Source organism: Scomber scombrus, chromosome 19 (assembly GCF_963691925.1).
Source record: "Scomber scombrus chromosome 19, fScoSco1.1, whole genome shotgun sequence".
Classification (NCBI taxonomy): Eukaryota; Metazoa; Chordata; class Actinopteri; order Scombriformes; family Scombridae; genus Scomber; species Scomber scombrus.
In genome coordinates, this window is record NC_084988.1 from 26,086,890 (window position 1) to 26,099,778 (window position 12,889).

The 12,889-nt window shown below is 36.7% G+C and overlaps 2 non-coding genes across 2 annotated transcripts; both read left to right on the forward strand.

Annotated features, from left to right (window-relative positions):
- The first annotated feature begins 11,998 nt into the window (after positions 1-11,998).
- On the forward strand, positions 11,999-12,080 carry trnas-gcu (transfer RNA serine (anticodon GCU)). Its single transcript has one exon. It is a non-coding gene; the product is annotated as a tRNA-Ser (tRNA).
- Positions 12,081-12,213: 133 nt separating this feature from the next.
- trnas-gcu (transfer RNA serine (anticodon GCU)) lies at positions 12,214-12,295 on the forward strand. Its single transcript has one exon. It is a non-coding gene; the product is annotated as a tRNA-Ser (tRNA).
- Positions 12,296-12,889: the final 594 nt, after the last annotated feature.

Genomic DNA, 12,889 nt, shown 5'->3' on the forward strand with positions numbered 1-12,889 from the left:
GAGTGTACAGAGAGACATGTTCAGAGAGATGATGACATCAATGGCAGCCTTGTATGCAGAGCAATCACCCACTGTCGCCATGGCCACCTCTAAGTATAGGAATATTTACAGACTCATCAGATTCAAGGTTTAATATAAAGCTGGGAGCATTCTGGCAGCTCTGTGACTTAATCTGATGGAACTACATGATGTCCTTAAAGGGAAATTCCGGTTTTCTACCTGGTCTCTTGAGAAAATATGCAGCTCTTTAGCAACTAAATGATTCACTATTTTCACCAGTATTCATTTATGTATTAGATAGAATGAAACATATCACATATACCACATATGTGCATGTACAAATCAGACCACCTAAAGAATTAAATAAGCAGAAATAGAAGAATAATTTTGAAATACCTGTGCACAAGAACAATCATTGGTAGAACAAAAAATGCTTAGTATAAACAGATTGCTCAAGGCGTGGCCAATCACTTTCCAGGACCATTATCTGCAATCCTTTTAGACTGAGCTGGATCAAATCAGGTGTTATGGCCCTTTTTTTACTCATTTTATAAATACTGAGTCTATTCTAAGCATATCTCTGGCATTTTCTTCACCTAAAGTTGTTTAGATTCCAAAGCGATTTACATACAATTGACATTATTAATGAGCTCATTAAGTAATGGTTGCAGCTGGAGATGTATAGTATAGTATAGTATAGTATAGTATAGTATAGTATAGTACAGTACAGTACAGTGCAGTATAGTATAGTAAAGTATAGTATAATATAGTAAGTACAGTACAGTATAATATAGTACAGTATAGTATAGTACAGTACATTATAGTACAGTACAGTATAGTATAGTACAGTGCAGTACAGTACAGTATAGTACAGTACAGTACAGTATAGTACAGTACAGTACAGTATAGTATAGTACAGTACAGTATAGTACAGTACAGTGCAGTACAGTATAGTACAGTACAGTATAGTATAGTACAGTATAGTACACTGCAGTACAGTATAGTATAGTACAGTACAGTATAGTACAGTATAATATAGTACAGTACAGTACAGTATAGTACAGTATAGTACAGTACAGTATAGTATAGTACAGTATAGTATAGTACAGTACAGTACAGTATAGTACAGTACAGTATAGTACAGTACAGTATAGTACAGTATAGTATAGTACAGTACAGTACAGTATAGTATAGTACAGTACAGTACAGTACAGTACAGTATATCACAGGGATGTCCAAACTATTCTATAAATATTCATGTGGCTTCAGGTTTTCATTCTAACCGAGCAGGAGCACACCAGGCTTGACTCATTTAATCACCTGATCACAGTCTTCAGACAACTGATTGGTCGAATTGTGTACTGGTGATATAGTGAACTGAATGGAGTCTGATACTGAATGAGAGGAAGAACCTGCTGTTTCACAGCTGATATTTCAACAGGATGTTTCAGAACTGAGAGATTGTGTCTAAGTTTCCTCACAAGGTACAAATACTTGTTTCAAATGTAGCCGGCGGTTGCTATCTTAGCATTAGCACAGATATATTATATTCCTTTAGCTGAGAAACATAAAGAAACAGTGTTTACGAGTGTGCATGTTTTAAAACTTCATCCAAAGACTGAAGATGGAAAAAGTTGAAAATTCGGAGTGCTGCGTCTCGTTAAGCAGACAGTCGGCTGTAAAATGTGTGGAACACAAACACAAACACTTCCAGCCATTCCTGATGTAAATTACCATCGTCTGGAAACAAACTCCGACTACATAAATTACATATGGCAGTGGGCTCATGCTTAAGCTTCCTGCATTTTTTATTTGACACATGGGCTTGCAGATAAACAGTAATGTTAACTACTCTCACAGTGTAGCTATGACTGTGTACGAGCATCTCACACACACACACACACACACACACACACACAAATACATACTGCTTACATCTTCTATTTATCAATAACCAACATTTCCACTCCAGCAAAGCATACAATCAGTTTCGAACCATTTGTGATATTAAATATTGTTTTTAATGACTTCTACTGCATGGTCTATAACACTCTTGACGTTTCACCGAATGTTTTTAGGTTCAAACGAAATGAAAGCAGCAGTTAAGGATATTGGGGAGTGGGCTCCATTGTAGATTTCCCAGTCTAAAGGCACCATTAAAGTTTGCTTATACTGAGAGAGTGTATAAATGACTGATAGAATCAGAATCACACGTTGTACTTTCTCCAATTATCTCATCAACCACCGAATAGCTGCAGATATGTGGATTTGATCATATAACATCTTTTTAGATGTAGTGTTTCAGCTCAGCAGACATAAAGACTGCTAGTAGACACCATGACTGCCCAAATCAAACACTTTCATATTTTCTCTTTACTTACCATGACATCAATTATTAACTGTATACTACATAGCTGAAATAGCCTGGAAAGAGTTACTGTTGTTATTAATGTACAGGCTTTAAATGTTGATTTGAAGTTTAGTAACAGTTCTAATAATAAAAGTAGTACTTTATTAATATATTATTTATTATCATTTATATTATAGTACAGAGTCACACAGCTGCTAGTGTAACTGTAGTGTCTGTAGTATTGCTACTTAAGTAAAAGATGCTAATGCTTCCTATGTTGAAAGGGAGAAGCTTTAGCAGCAGGTGAGGCTTCAGTGTCATCAGTTTAACAGACACGGTGGAAAACTACCGAGAGGAAAAAAGCTTAGTGTTGTCATTCCAAAATTTCCACCAGTGTCTGTAGTCCACATGAGCTGCCATCCTCCTGTAAGCAGCATGCTGATGTAACTGATGTTTGTGTGAAGCAACGCTGACATCAGAGCGTCTCTTCAATACAAGCTGTAGCAAATTGATCCAGTTAAAAAAACAGAACTGGAACTGCTCAAAAAAAAAATCTAGCACCTATTGAACTGCATATATGGAGGGGCAGGTTTACAAAATGTATAGATCAGCTGATGCTCTCACTGGGAAGAGATTAGTTGTTGACAAGATTCAGGGTGAAAAAAAAACCTCAAATGATCTGTCACAGTAAATTGCCTGACAGTGGAAAGTGACCATCAGTTCCACTGGTTCATTAAGACCTACCACTGGGTGCAGTTCATCCACGAGTCACTTAAACAGCTTGATGGACACAGAGGGGAATAATCAATCAAGGGAATTGATGGATGTTTCCACTAAGTCTGATTGTTGGATCAAAGGTCATTTTGATTATCAGTACACACTTTGAGGAAGGTGAGGATTTAGAAATGATTAGATTCAGTATGTCTAGATGAATAAATACCATCAGGAAGGTCTGCTGTCTTCACCTGTCTGTTTAAATCTGTGTGGGATTTTCTGCCTTTTATTTGTTTATTTTGCATATTTTTATACAATGTTACCACATGGTCTCATCTGTACTGTGATTAGTCTGATCTGCAATGTGATTGGTCTGTACTTTCCTGTGTGTCTGAAGGACAGGTCACACCAATCACAGTACGGGCCAAACCAATCACAGGACAGAGAACAGACCAATCACAGGACAGAGAACGGACCAATCGCAGACAATCACAGACAATATCACAATATCAGCAGAGCAATGTAATACAATTCCAGCTTGAATGTATAAATTAATTATAGCCTAAAATTAATGTTATTAAGGTAATTATTTGAAGGTACTGATTTGTTACCAAACCAGGGTTGAATGTGTTTTCTCTTTCATTCTAATGACATTAATATTTATCATTATTTTGTGATTTTGTGATCAGGAAACATTTACATTTTTTAAATGAAGTAATTATTAGTATAAGTCCACTTTAATACACTGTAGGTGGATACAATATCTAATATGTATCATTATTTTGTGGTTACACCATTTGACATTTTCAGGAGCATTCAGTCTTACTTTTGGTAAAAAATGGTGCAAATGTCATTTCAAATTATATAAAACCAACAAAAATAATAAATGTACATTTTAACAAACCTGATGCTGCTTTTAAAATTAGTTTTTAACATATTGTTGAATTGCTCATCTTGCCAACCCTTATTTATTACTGACCCAGTATTTATTTGATTTACATTGTTGGATATCTCCTGGGACATTAGTCATATTTATGTGAGGTTAATCCATGGTGCTGGTGGGGTTACATGTCTTTTATTTCTTTTGTGATTTTATTTCTGTATTATTTACAAAACACAGTGGGGCTCTAAAGCTGAAGCCCCATTGACCATCAAATATTAAACAAACACATCAGCAGTTAACTATTCTTGCCCACTGAGATGATTTCATAAAAATGATGTTTCCTCTACTGCAGCATTACTGTCAGACCACTATCACCCCTTCACCAATACTGGTTCACATCAGGTTTCTTTATAACGACTGAAAATGGTTGCCGTGGATATTGATGGTGTTTGATGGTTTGAGGCTTTGTTGTTGCAACATCTTGTAGCTGAACTGTACACTTGTGCACAATAAATATCTACATCTCGTGTGGGCAAATTACCATGAAATATACTCTCTGGACATTTCTCTCCACTGTTTGCACTGCACTCAAATGACACAACGTTATCATGAATCTTCCATGTTTGTGCACTAAAATGAACCAAACACACATCGCAAAGATTATCTCCTGATATAAATGAAACGTAATGGTCCTCCGATCGTTACCGCGGCTCTGTGAAATATTCCACTTCAGCCTCCGTCCTCCTCCGGCTCTGCACCCGGAGGAGAAAGAAAAAAACAAACAAACTCACAAATAGAGCACAAACACTGAGCCATCTGTGGAAATAATGAATGGAGTTTTTTTTACACTTGTACTGTATAATTTGTGCTCATGGCATTGTTGCACATCATTAAGAACACAGGTGATGATCGCAGTTATTGCAAATCGCAATAATACGTCAAGTAATACCTGTTCCAAGACGCTCTGTAACACAGAATTCAGTAATTGTGAGTTCAAAACCAAAGAAAAAGCTTTTAGAAAGACTACTCATCTGCTCTATCGGCATGTTAATCTCCCCCTTTATCATCAGGAGAATGACTTTTATAATTATCAAGCTAAAAAAGGCTGAAGACACCTGAGAGAGCACAGAGGAAATGGGTCTTAAATATCTGCTGATGGAGAAAACCAGAATCCTGGGTCTCTGTGAGTCCTGCCTGTTTACAGACGCTGCTTTAATTGCTTTGCGCACACATATTTGTTGAATGTAGAAGCAGAACAGGTTTGTCTCATGGTTGATTACAGGTGTCAGGTGGGAATTACTTTTATTGATCAGTGTCTGGATTCTATGTACGTGGTAAATGCCCTCATCAGATATGGTTATGGCTAAAATAGTATGTGGGAAGAGAAAAGCAATCACTGGTTTTTAATGTTACTCTTGGGAACTCGCTTTGTACTTTAACTTCCGAGTGCTCTTTCCTCAGTCATCTCCTTTAATGCTATCAAACTTTGTATAATTCTGTACAGTACATTCCAGTCCTGGTCTCTGCAGTACAGAAAGGCATTTAAGTGTCCTCTTTATTCCATTAAATAATATGATGCTTGCAAAGCAGGAAGCTGGTTTCTATGCCTCTTGACATTTATGATCAGTCATCTACTAAAATGAAATCTAAAGCTTTAACCCTCATCCTACCAACATATTAAACATACATAAACTACCGATTGGTGTCCCCAGGAGCCCAAGAATAAAATACTTTCAAAATGTATTTCCTCTCAACAAATATTATTTGTTAAAAAAAGAAAACAGATAATTATTATTTGTGGAAAGTTCATTTGCATACAGTATTCAAATTAAAGTTTAGGGATGTAGAGAGAGCATATGAGGAAATATGTGTTTGTGTTACTTTAAATTAGGACCCATGGCGAATATGAACTCTATAAATAGATAGATTAATAATAGTTAGAATAAATAGTTCCATCTATTAAAACCTCAAAAGTAGAATTGGGTGCTTTTAACTAGGGGGCCCAGGATCCTAATACAATGGTATTTTTTTTTAAAAATAGCATGAATTAAAATAGATGGAAAACAATAACAAATACATTTATTAGGAGCAAATTTACAGACAAATAATAACAATTGAAATGGTAGTGTAAATCCAATGTGAGATACTCTGGGGTCTGAGGGGACCCCAGTCAGTGGTATGAGGGTTAAGAGAGTAAGTGTTAAATCATCTGTTGTCTGGCATGATGAGACAAACCTGACTGATGTTCTGGAGCATTAATTCTGATGATACAGCGTCTCTACACAGAGGCTGTGTCAGTTGTGTTACTCACATCACACACAACAAATGAGCATCTATTTTAATCGACACAGCAATATGTATACAGGTCAGTGACACATTAGGTCTGGCAAGATGAACATACAAGTGATTTTCATGAGTAGTTTGTTGTATGAGTCACACAGAACACTGAATGAATATTTAGTTTATATGGGTCAGTCATAAATAAGGATTGGTAAGATGAGAAATTCAAAAATATGTTAAAAAATTGTCTTGAAAGCAGCATCAGGTTGTTGTTGCACCTTTTTTTTTTTTTTTACCAAAAGTAAGACTGAATGCTCCTGAAAATGTCAAATGGTGTAACCACAAAAGAATGATGAATATTCAATATTTTATCCACCTACAGTGTATTTAAGTGGACTTATACAAATAATGACTTCATTTAAAAATATATAAATGTTTCCTGATCTCCATGATTCCCCAGTTTAAATGTAATATTTAGAACAATTGTATTCCATTACCTTTATTTAATATAAAAGTTATAATGTTAGATCATGTCAAACTAGTTGATATGGTGTTTTATTGACAATTTACTGTTTTTAAGCAAGTTGAATTATTTGGTAAATGTTTTTTATGGTTACACCACTTATACATTTTTGCCATAATCCTCTAATATATTCTCTCAAAATGGATTAAAAGCAGAAATTTGATGCTGGGTCCACAAAAAAAGAATGTGTGCAAGTTATTCATACGTTTATTTTCACATTTTAACCCCTTTTAATTTGACTAAACTGCATGGATACAAAAAAACCTCATTGACCCACAACTTATCCAACATGGTTGCAAGGTTCTGATCAAAAGTGCAACTTAAATCTAAAAACAATGCCTACATCAAAACAACTCAGTATATCGAGGACAAAAAGTTAAACTATCATTGAAAATTGATTTATAAATCTCTGATTCAGTTCCATAAATTAGTCCTAACCTGACTTCTACAAGCCCCCCGTCATTAACCCAAACACAGGGCTGCTCACATTTCACTACATGCCTGTTTTTACACATCAAGTCTCCCATTGTATGTGCCTAACTACACAGATCAGATGCAATCAGGTCGGGTAAACAACATCTGGAGGTCTTTATTTAGCTACTTTGGCTACTAAAACCACTCGTCCCAGCCTGTGACCTTCTCACAGTACCATACCCATAAAAACATTGGGGATGCAACCTTCTCACTTGTGTACTGGAAATCTGGAACACTTCACCAGCAGAAATTAAGAGGCGACCTCTGTGAGAACTCCAGGTAACCAGGTAACCTACAAGAACATACTGACCTTCAATTAACTTCCCCAATATCAACACCACCTATATTATTTATTGTACCCTGTGCACTTTAATATATATTTTTTAATGTATCTTCATGTTTTGTCGTACCATAGATGTATGAAAAGTCCCAGCCAGCATGTCCATGTGGGCCCCATAATGGTTAAATATGGGCTGCAAATATGGGTCCCAAGTGGGTTTGTCTGCAGTTTCCATGGTGGCCTCACCTGTGTTTTCCCATATGGGCTACAAGTGGGTTCTGACTGGGTTTCAGGTGGGGCGCAACTGGGTGAGACCCATGAAGGCCTCATATGTTTGCCCATATGGAGTCTGAGTGGGATCACAATGGACCTTAAATCTGGCCCGTTTAGCCATTCCCACATGGGCTTCACATGAAGGGCCCATGTTACTGAAACCATATGGGACCCGCAAAATTTGCCCAGTTCAAGCCTATGCCCACTCAGTGCCCATATGGGGCCCCCATGGACATACTGGCAGGGATGCTATACAAATAAATAAACTTAAACCTCATCTGTACTCTAACTAGTAACTTTCACAAGCAGGGTGAATAGTGAAATATAGTGGAGAAAAAGTGTAAAGTAACTTCAAAAAACAACTTAAGCACAGTAAATGTACTCAGTTTCATTCCAACACTGTTGATATCAAACACACTGATTATAACGGGTTTACTCATCTCTCCTTCATGGACTTCATTGACTGCAGTTTCGGTTTCTTCAGCCAACATTTCAAGTCTAGCAGCGAGAAGAGGGTTGTTTATTCTCCTCTGCTTTCCACACATAAGACACATCTTAATTAGTGACAGTGCCTTCATATTGACTCTACTACAGCTGCTCATTTACATCCCATTGATGATGTAACATCATAATGTTACAAATATTATAGTGTTTGAATGACTTTGCTAAATTGAAAACATAAAGCAATTCAATAAAACTTGTATTAAAGTCTCAAAATCAATCTCTTCTGTCTCTTCTTTTTTTTCTACTTGAAGGATCAATTCATTTAACATCACAATCATGTAATATGTTACTCTTAATACATGTGCTGCCTTCAGCACTCTTTCATTTGGAGTATTTGCCTCCTGTGATACTTGTTTCAAAGATTCCCTCTTAGCCATCTAAAGCTCACATCTCAGCTAATGAATTTCTCTAGATGAAGATCCCCTCTGTCCCGGCATTATCACGTTAATTTGCAGCAGAGTTATCAAAGGTAAATGTGTATTAGGTGGACACACAGCTCCAGCTCTCCTTTGAGAGACTTACAGCTTTTTATCCTGTTGCTTCTCAGAAAAAAAAAAAGGAATCAGATTATGCTAATTGCCTTTTTCATGTTCGATTTGATAAAGGCAACTTCAAAGTACCGGCTGATTCTCGCCAAGAATCGCATATGACTGCTTTTAATTCCAAAAAAAGGGGAAAAAGCTCCTGCTTCAAAGAGCAGTCATCATCTGAATGTTTCAATACCATCAAACAGCGTTATTTCCTGAGTCAATTAGCGAGAGCACTTTTTTTTTTTTTTTTCCTCTCTGCTGGACGAGGGAGAGATGTGATTGGCTCCTAATATTTATGCCACTGTGAAATTTGGAGACAGGTGTTTCCTGCTGCACAGAGGCTGCAAATTGGTCACAGTAAATGTTTGTGATTATCTAAATAGAGGCTAAATAAAGCTCATCTTTGATCAAGGCAGAAGCTGAGTAGCTATCCACACATCTCACACCAGTAATTACAGGAGTGTTTGTGTTTCAAAAATTACGACTATCTGTGCAGTCTCCATGTTGGAAGTGATTTTGCTCTTTTCTTCTGTGACAGTATCTGAAATGAAAGGATTCTAAAATAAAATCATTAAAGCAAATAGCTAAAATCTTAACTGTAATCTGAACTAATACTATGTTTCTAAATGACTTCATTTGATGAGTTAAATAAATGATCAATTTAAGATTAGTGAACTCATGATTATAAGTTCTGAAGGTGATAGCTAGACAATATAAACTTGAAACTTATCTTAAAACACTTGCTTGAAAGAAAAGTTTATCTAACCATTACATACTGTTTATATTCTCCACCCTCGCAGTCTGTTCTTTGTCAATTGTGACCCGGTCTAAGAATCCCTTCATAAAAAGTGTTTATGGGTCAATGACGTATAAGGGTTTTCAACAACTCAATTGTAGAATAATAAAACCAGCATATCTAATGCAGTAGTTCAAACATTCAGAATGTTGTGTACCTGACAATTCATATTACAATTTGAAAGTGATTTTAGTGGGTTTTTCAAGATTAATTGGCACTGGCCTGAAAAAAAGTCATGTGGTGCGACCATGATTCATCTTGAAATATCTTATAAAGATAAAGATCATCATTTACAAAATTTTTTAAAAAATGCAAATACTTTGTTTCCAAACACTTTATATTACTGAAAACTTGTAAAAAAAAAAAAAAAAGATGTGAAGCATGTTAACTAAATTAATTTATTTCAAGATGAATCATGGTCGCACCACATGACTCTTTTTAAGGCCAGTGCCAATTAATCTTGAAAAACCCACTAAAATCACTTAATTTCAAATGTATAATATGGATCTTCAGGTACACAACATTCTGAATGTTTGAACTACTGCATTAGATATGCTTGTTTTTATTATTCTACAATTGAGTTGTTGCAAATCCTTATACGTCGTTGACCCTTATACCAAATGTTGAACCACAGATGTGTTTAGAAAGCATCAATAGTGGATCTGACTGATCAATAAATGTGATTAAACCTTGATTCATGTTTCAGAGAGCAGAGAGAGTGTATTTTTTAGCTTTTACACCAAAAACAGTATCACACAATATCATGTCCTATTTTACCTAACACATGAAAATATAACATAGCAATAATGATGGAAATGTATTTTATTGTATAACCATTAGAGCCATCAGTCTTCACTGCTACATCATAAAAAGAAATCCTCATAACTACTATCTTATTAAAACTATTAACTATTCATTTCACTAAAACACATGTTAATAGATACAGAGATAATCTGACCCAGAACAGCCTCAATGGACAAACATTTGTAGCACCTATACAAACAGGTCAAATGTAAGGGTTAGTATAACTGATTATGGGATTTGACAGTACAAAGGAGTTTGGTATCAAGTATTTGGTTTCATTGCATTCCACAATGAAATATGTTACATAACAATCTCAATTTTGTTGTTAGTAATATATTAAAGAAAACTGGATCTGATGTAAAAGATCACAATGTGGTTTATGTTGCAAATATATTATATCTTATTGCACTCTATGATGTGTGTGTCCTGTAATTGGAGGCCGGTCCATTGAACCTGGTGAACACATGGCTGCAGTATGACCTGCAGACGTTCGGCATAGATTGAATAGGTTACAAACTCAGTTTTGGGTGTGCAGCTGTCTTAAAATCTTTGCATGACTATTTGTTTTTTGGCATTAAACTGAATTCAATTGGGAAAAACATTTTTGTACAAATCCACTTACAATAATTGGATTTGAACAAAGGCTTTACATCGTCAAAAAGTCCATCCCTCTCAAACAAACAACTCAGTGTGTGTTCAGTGTTACAGTACAAGCAGCTCCTGGCAGCACTGCCCAGCAGCATCTCAGCAGCGGCCGTGATAAAAAAAAAAGCTGCTTGCATTGTAGGAGAGGAGCTTCAATGCTTTCTTCTCATGTAGCCCAGGAAATTGAAAACTACTCTAGCATTTAAAGGACCGTTCCAGTCCAGTGTGCTTAGTTATTTTACAGTAATTAGTCCAGATCGCTTTGCTTCTGTAGCTACTCAATGTATTGGTCCACTTCACCCAAACATTACATCTACTGCTAAGAATATTGGGATCATTTGACTAGTATAAAACATTTGGCCATCATGTTAATAACCTGTTTTCTTCAGTTTAGAGATATGATGTATTATCCTCTTCTGATCCTGAACAATTGATCCACACATTCATTTTTTCTCAGCTAGACTACTGTAACTGATAAAACATTTGGAGTTAGTCCAACCAGAACCTTCTAACCAGAACCCACTGAAGGTCCCATATCACCGCTGTTCTTGATTCATTCCACTGACTTCCTGTAAAATTCAAAATCAGCTAAAAGATCCTGCTGATTACATTCAAGGCATTCAATGACCTTGCCCCTTGCCCCTTGCCCCTTGCTACATTTCTGACCTCCTAGTTCCTCGCTTCTCTTCTCAACCACTCCCATCCTCAAATCTCTGCTTTTTATCTAACCCGAAAACAAAAAGGTTGCCCCAACTGTTTGGAATTATCTTCAGCAATCTATTAGATCTGCTGAATCTTTCGACTCTTTTGAAAGGCAATCTCAAAAACCATTTACATCGCCATGCCTTTCTATAGACCTCCCTTTGTGTTCATGACCTCATTGTGTTTCACAGATTGTCCATACAAAGACATGAATGGATGGACATTTAACTACTGTCAATGGACGAGGTGGCCGAGTGGTTAAGGCGATGGACTGCTAATCCATTGTGCTCTGCACGCGTGGGTTCGAATCCCATCCTCGTCGCTCCCTCTACTTTGTTTGAATCTTACTGAACTAACTGGCTCCATCATGAAGGTGTAGATTCCACTTATGTCAATTGGTTCACAGATTGTCCACACAAAGAAATGAATGGATGGAGTTAAAACTGCTGTCGACAGACGAGGTGGCCGAGTGGTTAAGGCGATGGACTGCTAATCCATTGTGCTCTGCACACGTGGGTTCGAATCCCATCCTCGTCGTAATAACATAAGTTTAGTCAGCTGCGTTCTCTTGTCATCAAGCTAATTGGTACCATCATTAAGGCCTTGATTTAAAGTCGCAAATTCAATTCATCCAGTCAAAGGGGCCAGATCAATCCACTGACCAAACGTATGCCGTGTTGAAAGACCTTCCTAACATACCTACAAGTGAACAGATAGTCCTAGATGGAGGAAGCTATCATAGCTTGTTAGAAGAACTGTTGGCTTTTTTTTTTACCCTCACCCGTCAAAGTAAGAGCTGCTTCACAACAGAAATGTGGTTTACAGCAGTGGTCTCCCACCCTGCCCTGCATGTTTTAAGTATCTTCCCACTCTAATACACCTTATTAGCTCGTTATCAAGCAGCTGAAGCTCGTCAAGGGGATTGGTAACGGGTTCATTATTAGAATCAAGTGTGTTAAAGTGGGGAGATACCTAAAACATGCAGGGCAGTAGCTCTCCAGGAGCAGGGTTGGAGACCAATGGTTTACATCCAACCTTGACACAACACAAACAGGTGTTGTTTCATTTCAGTTTGGTCTGTTTCTCTGTTATCATATATTGTAAATTACACAATTTCTTTTATCTATTTGT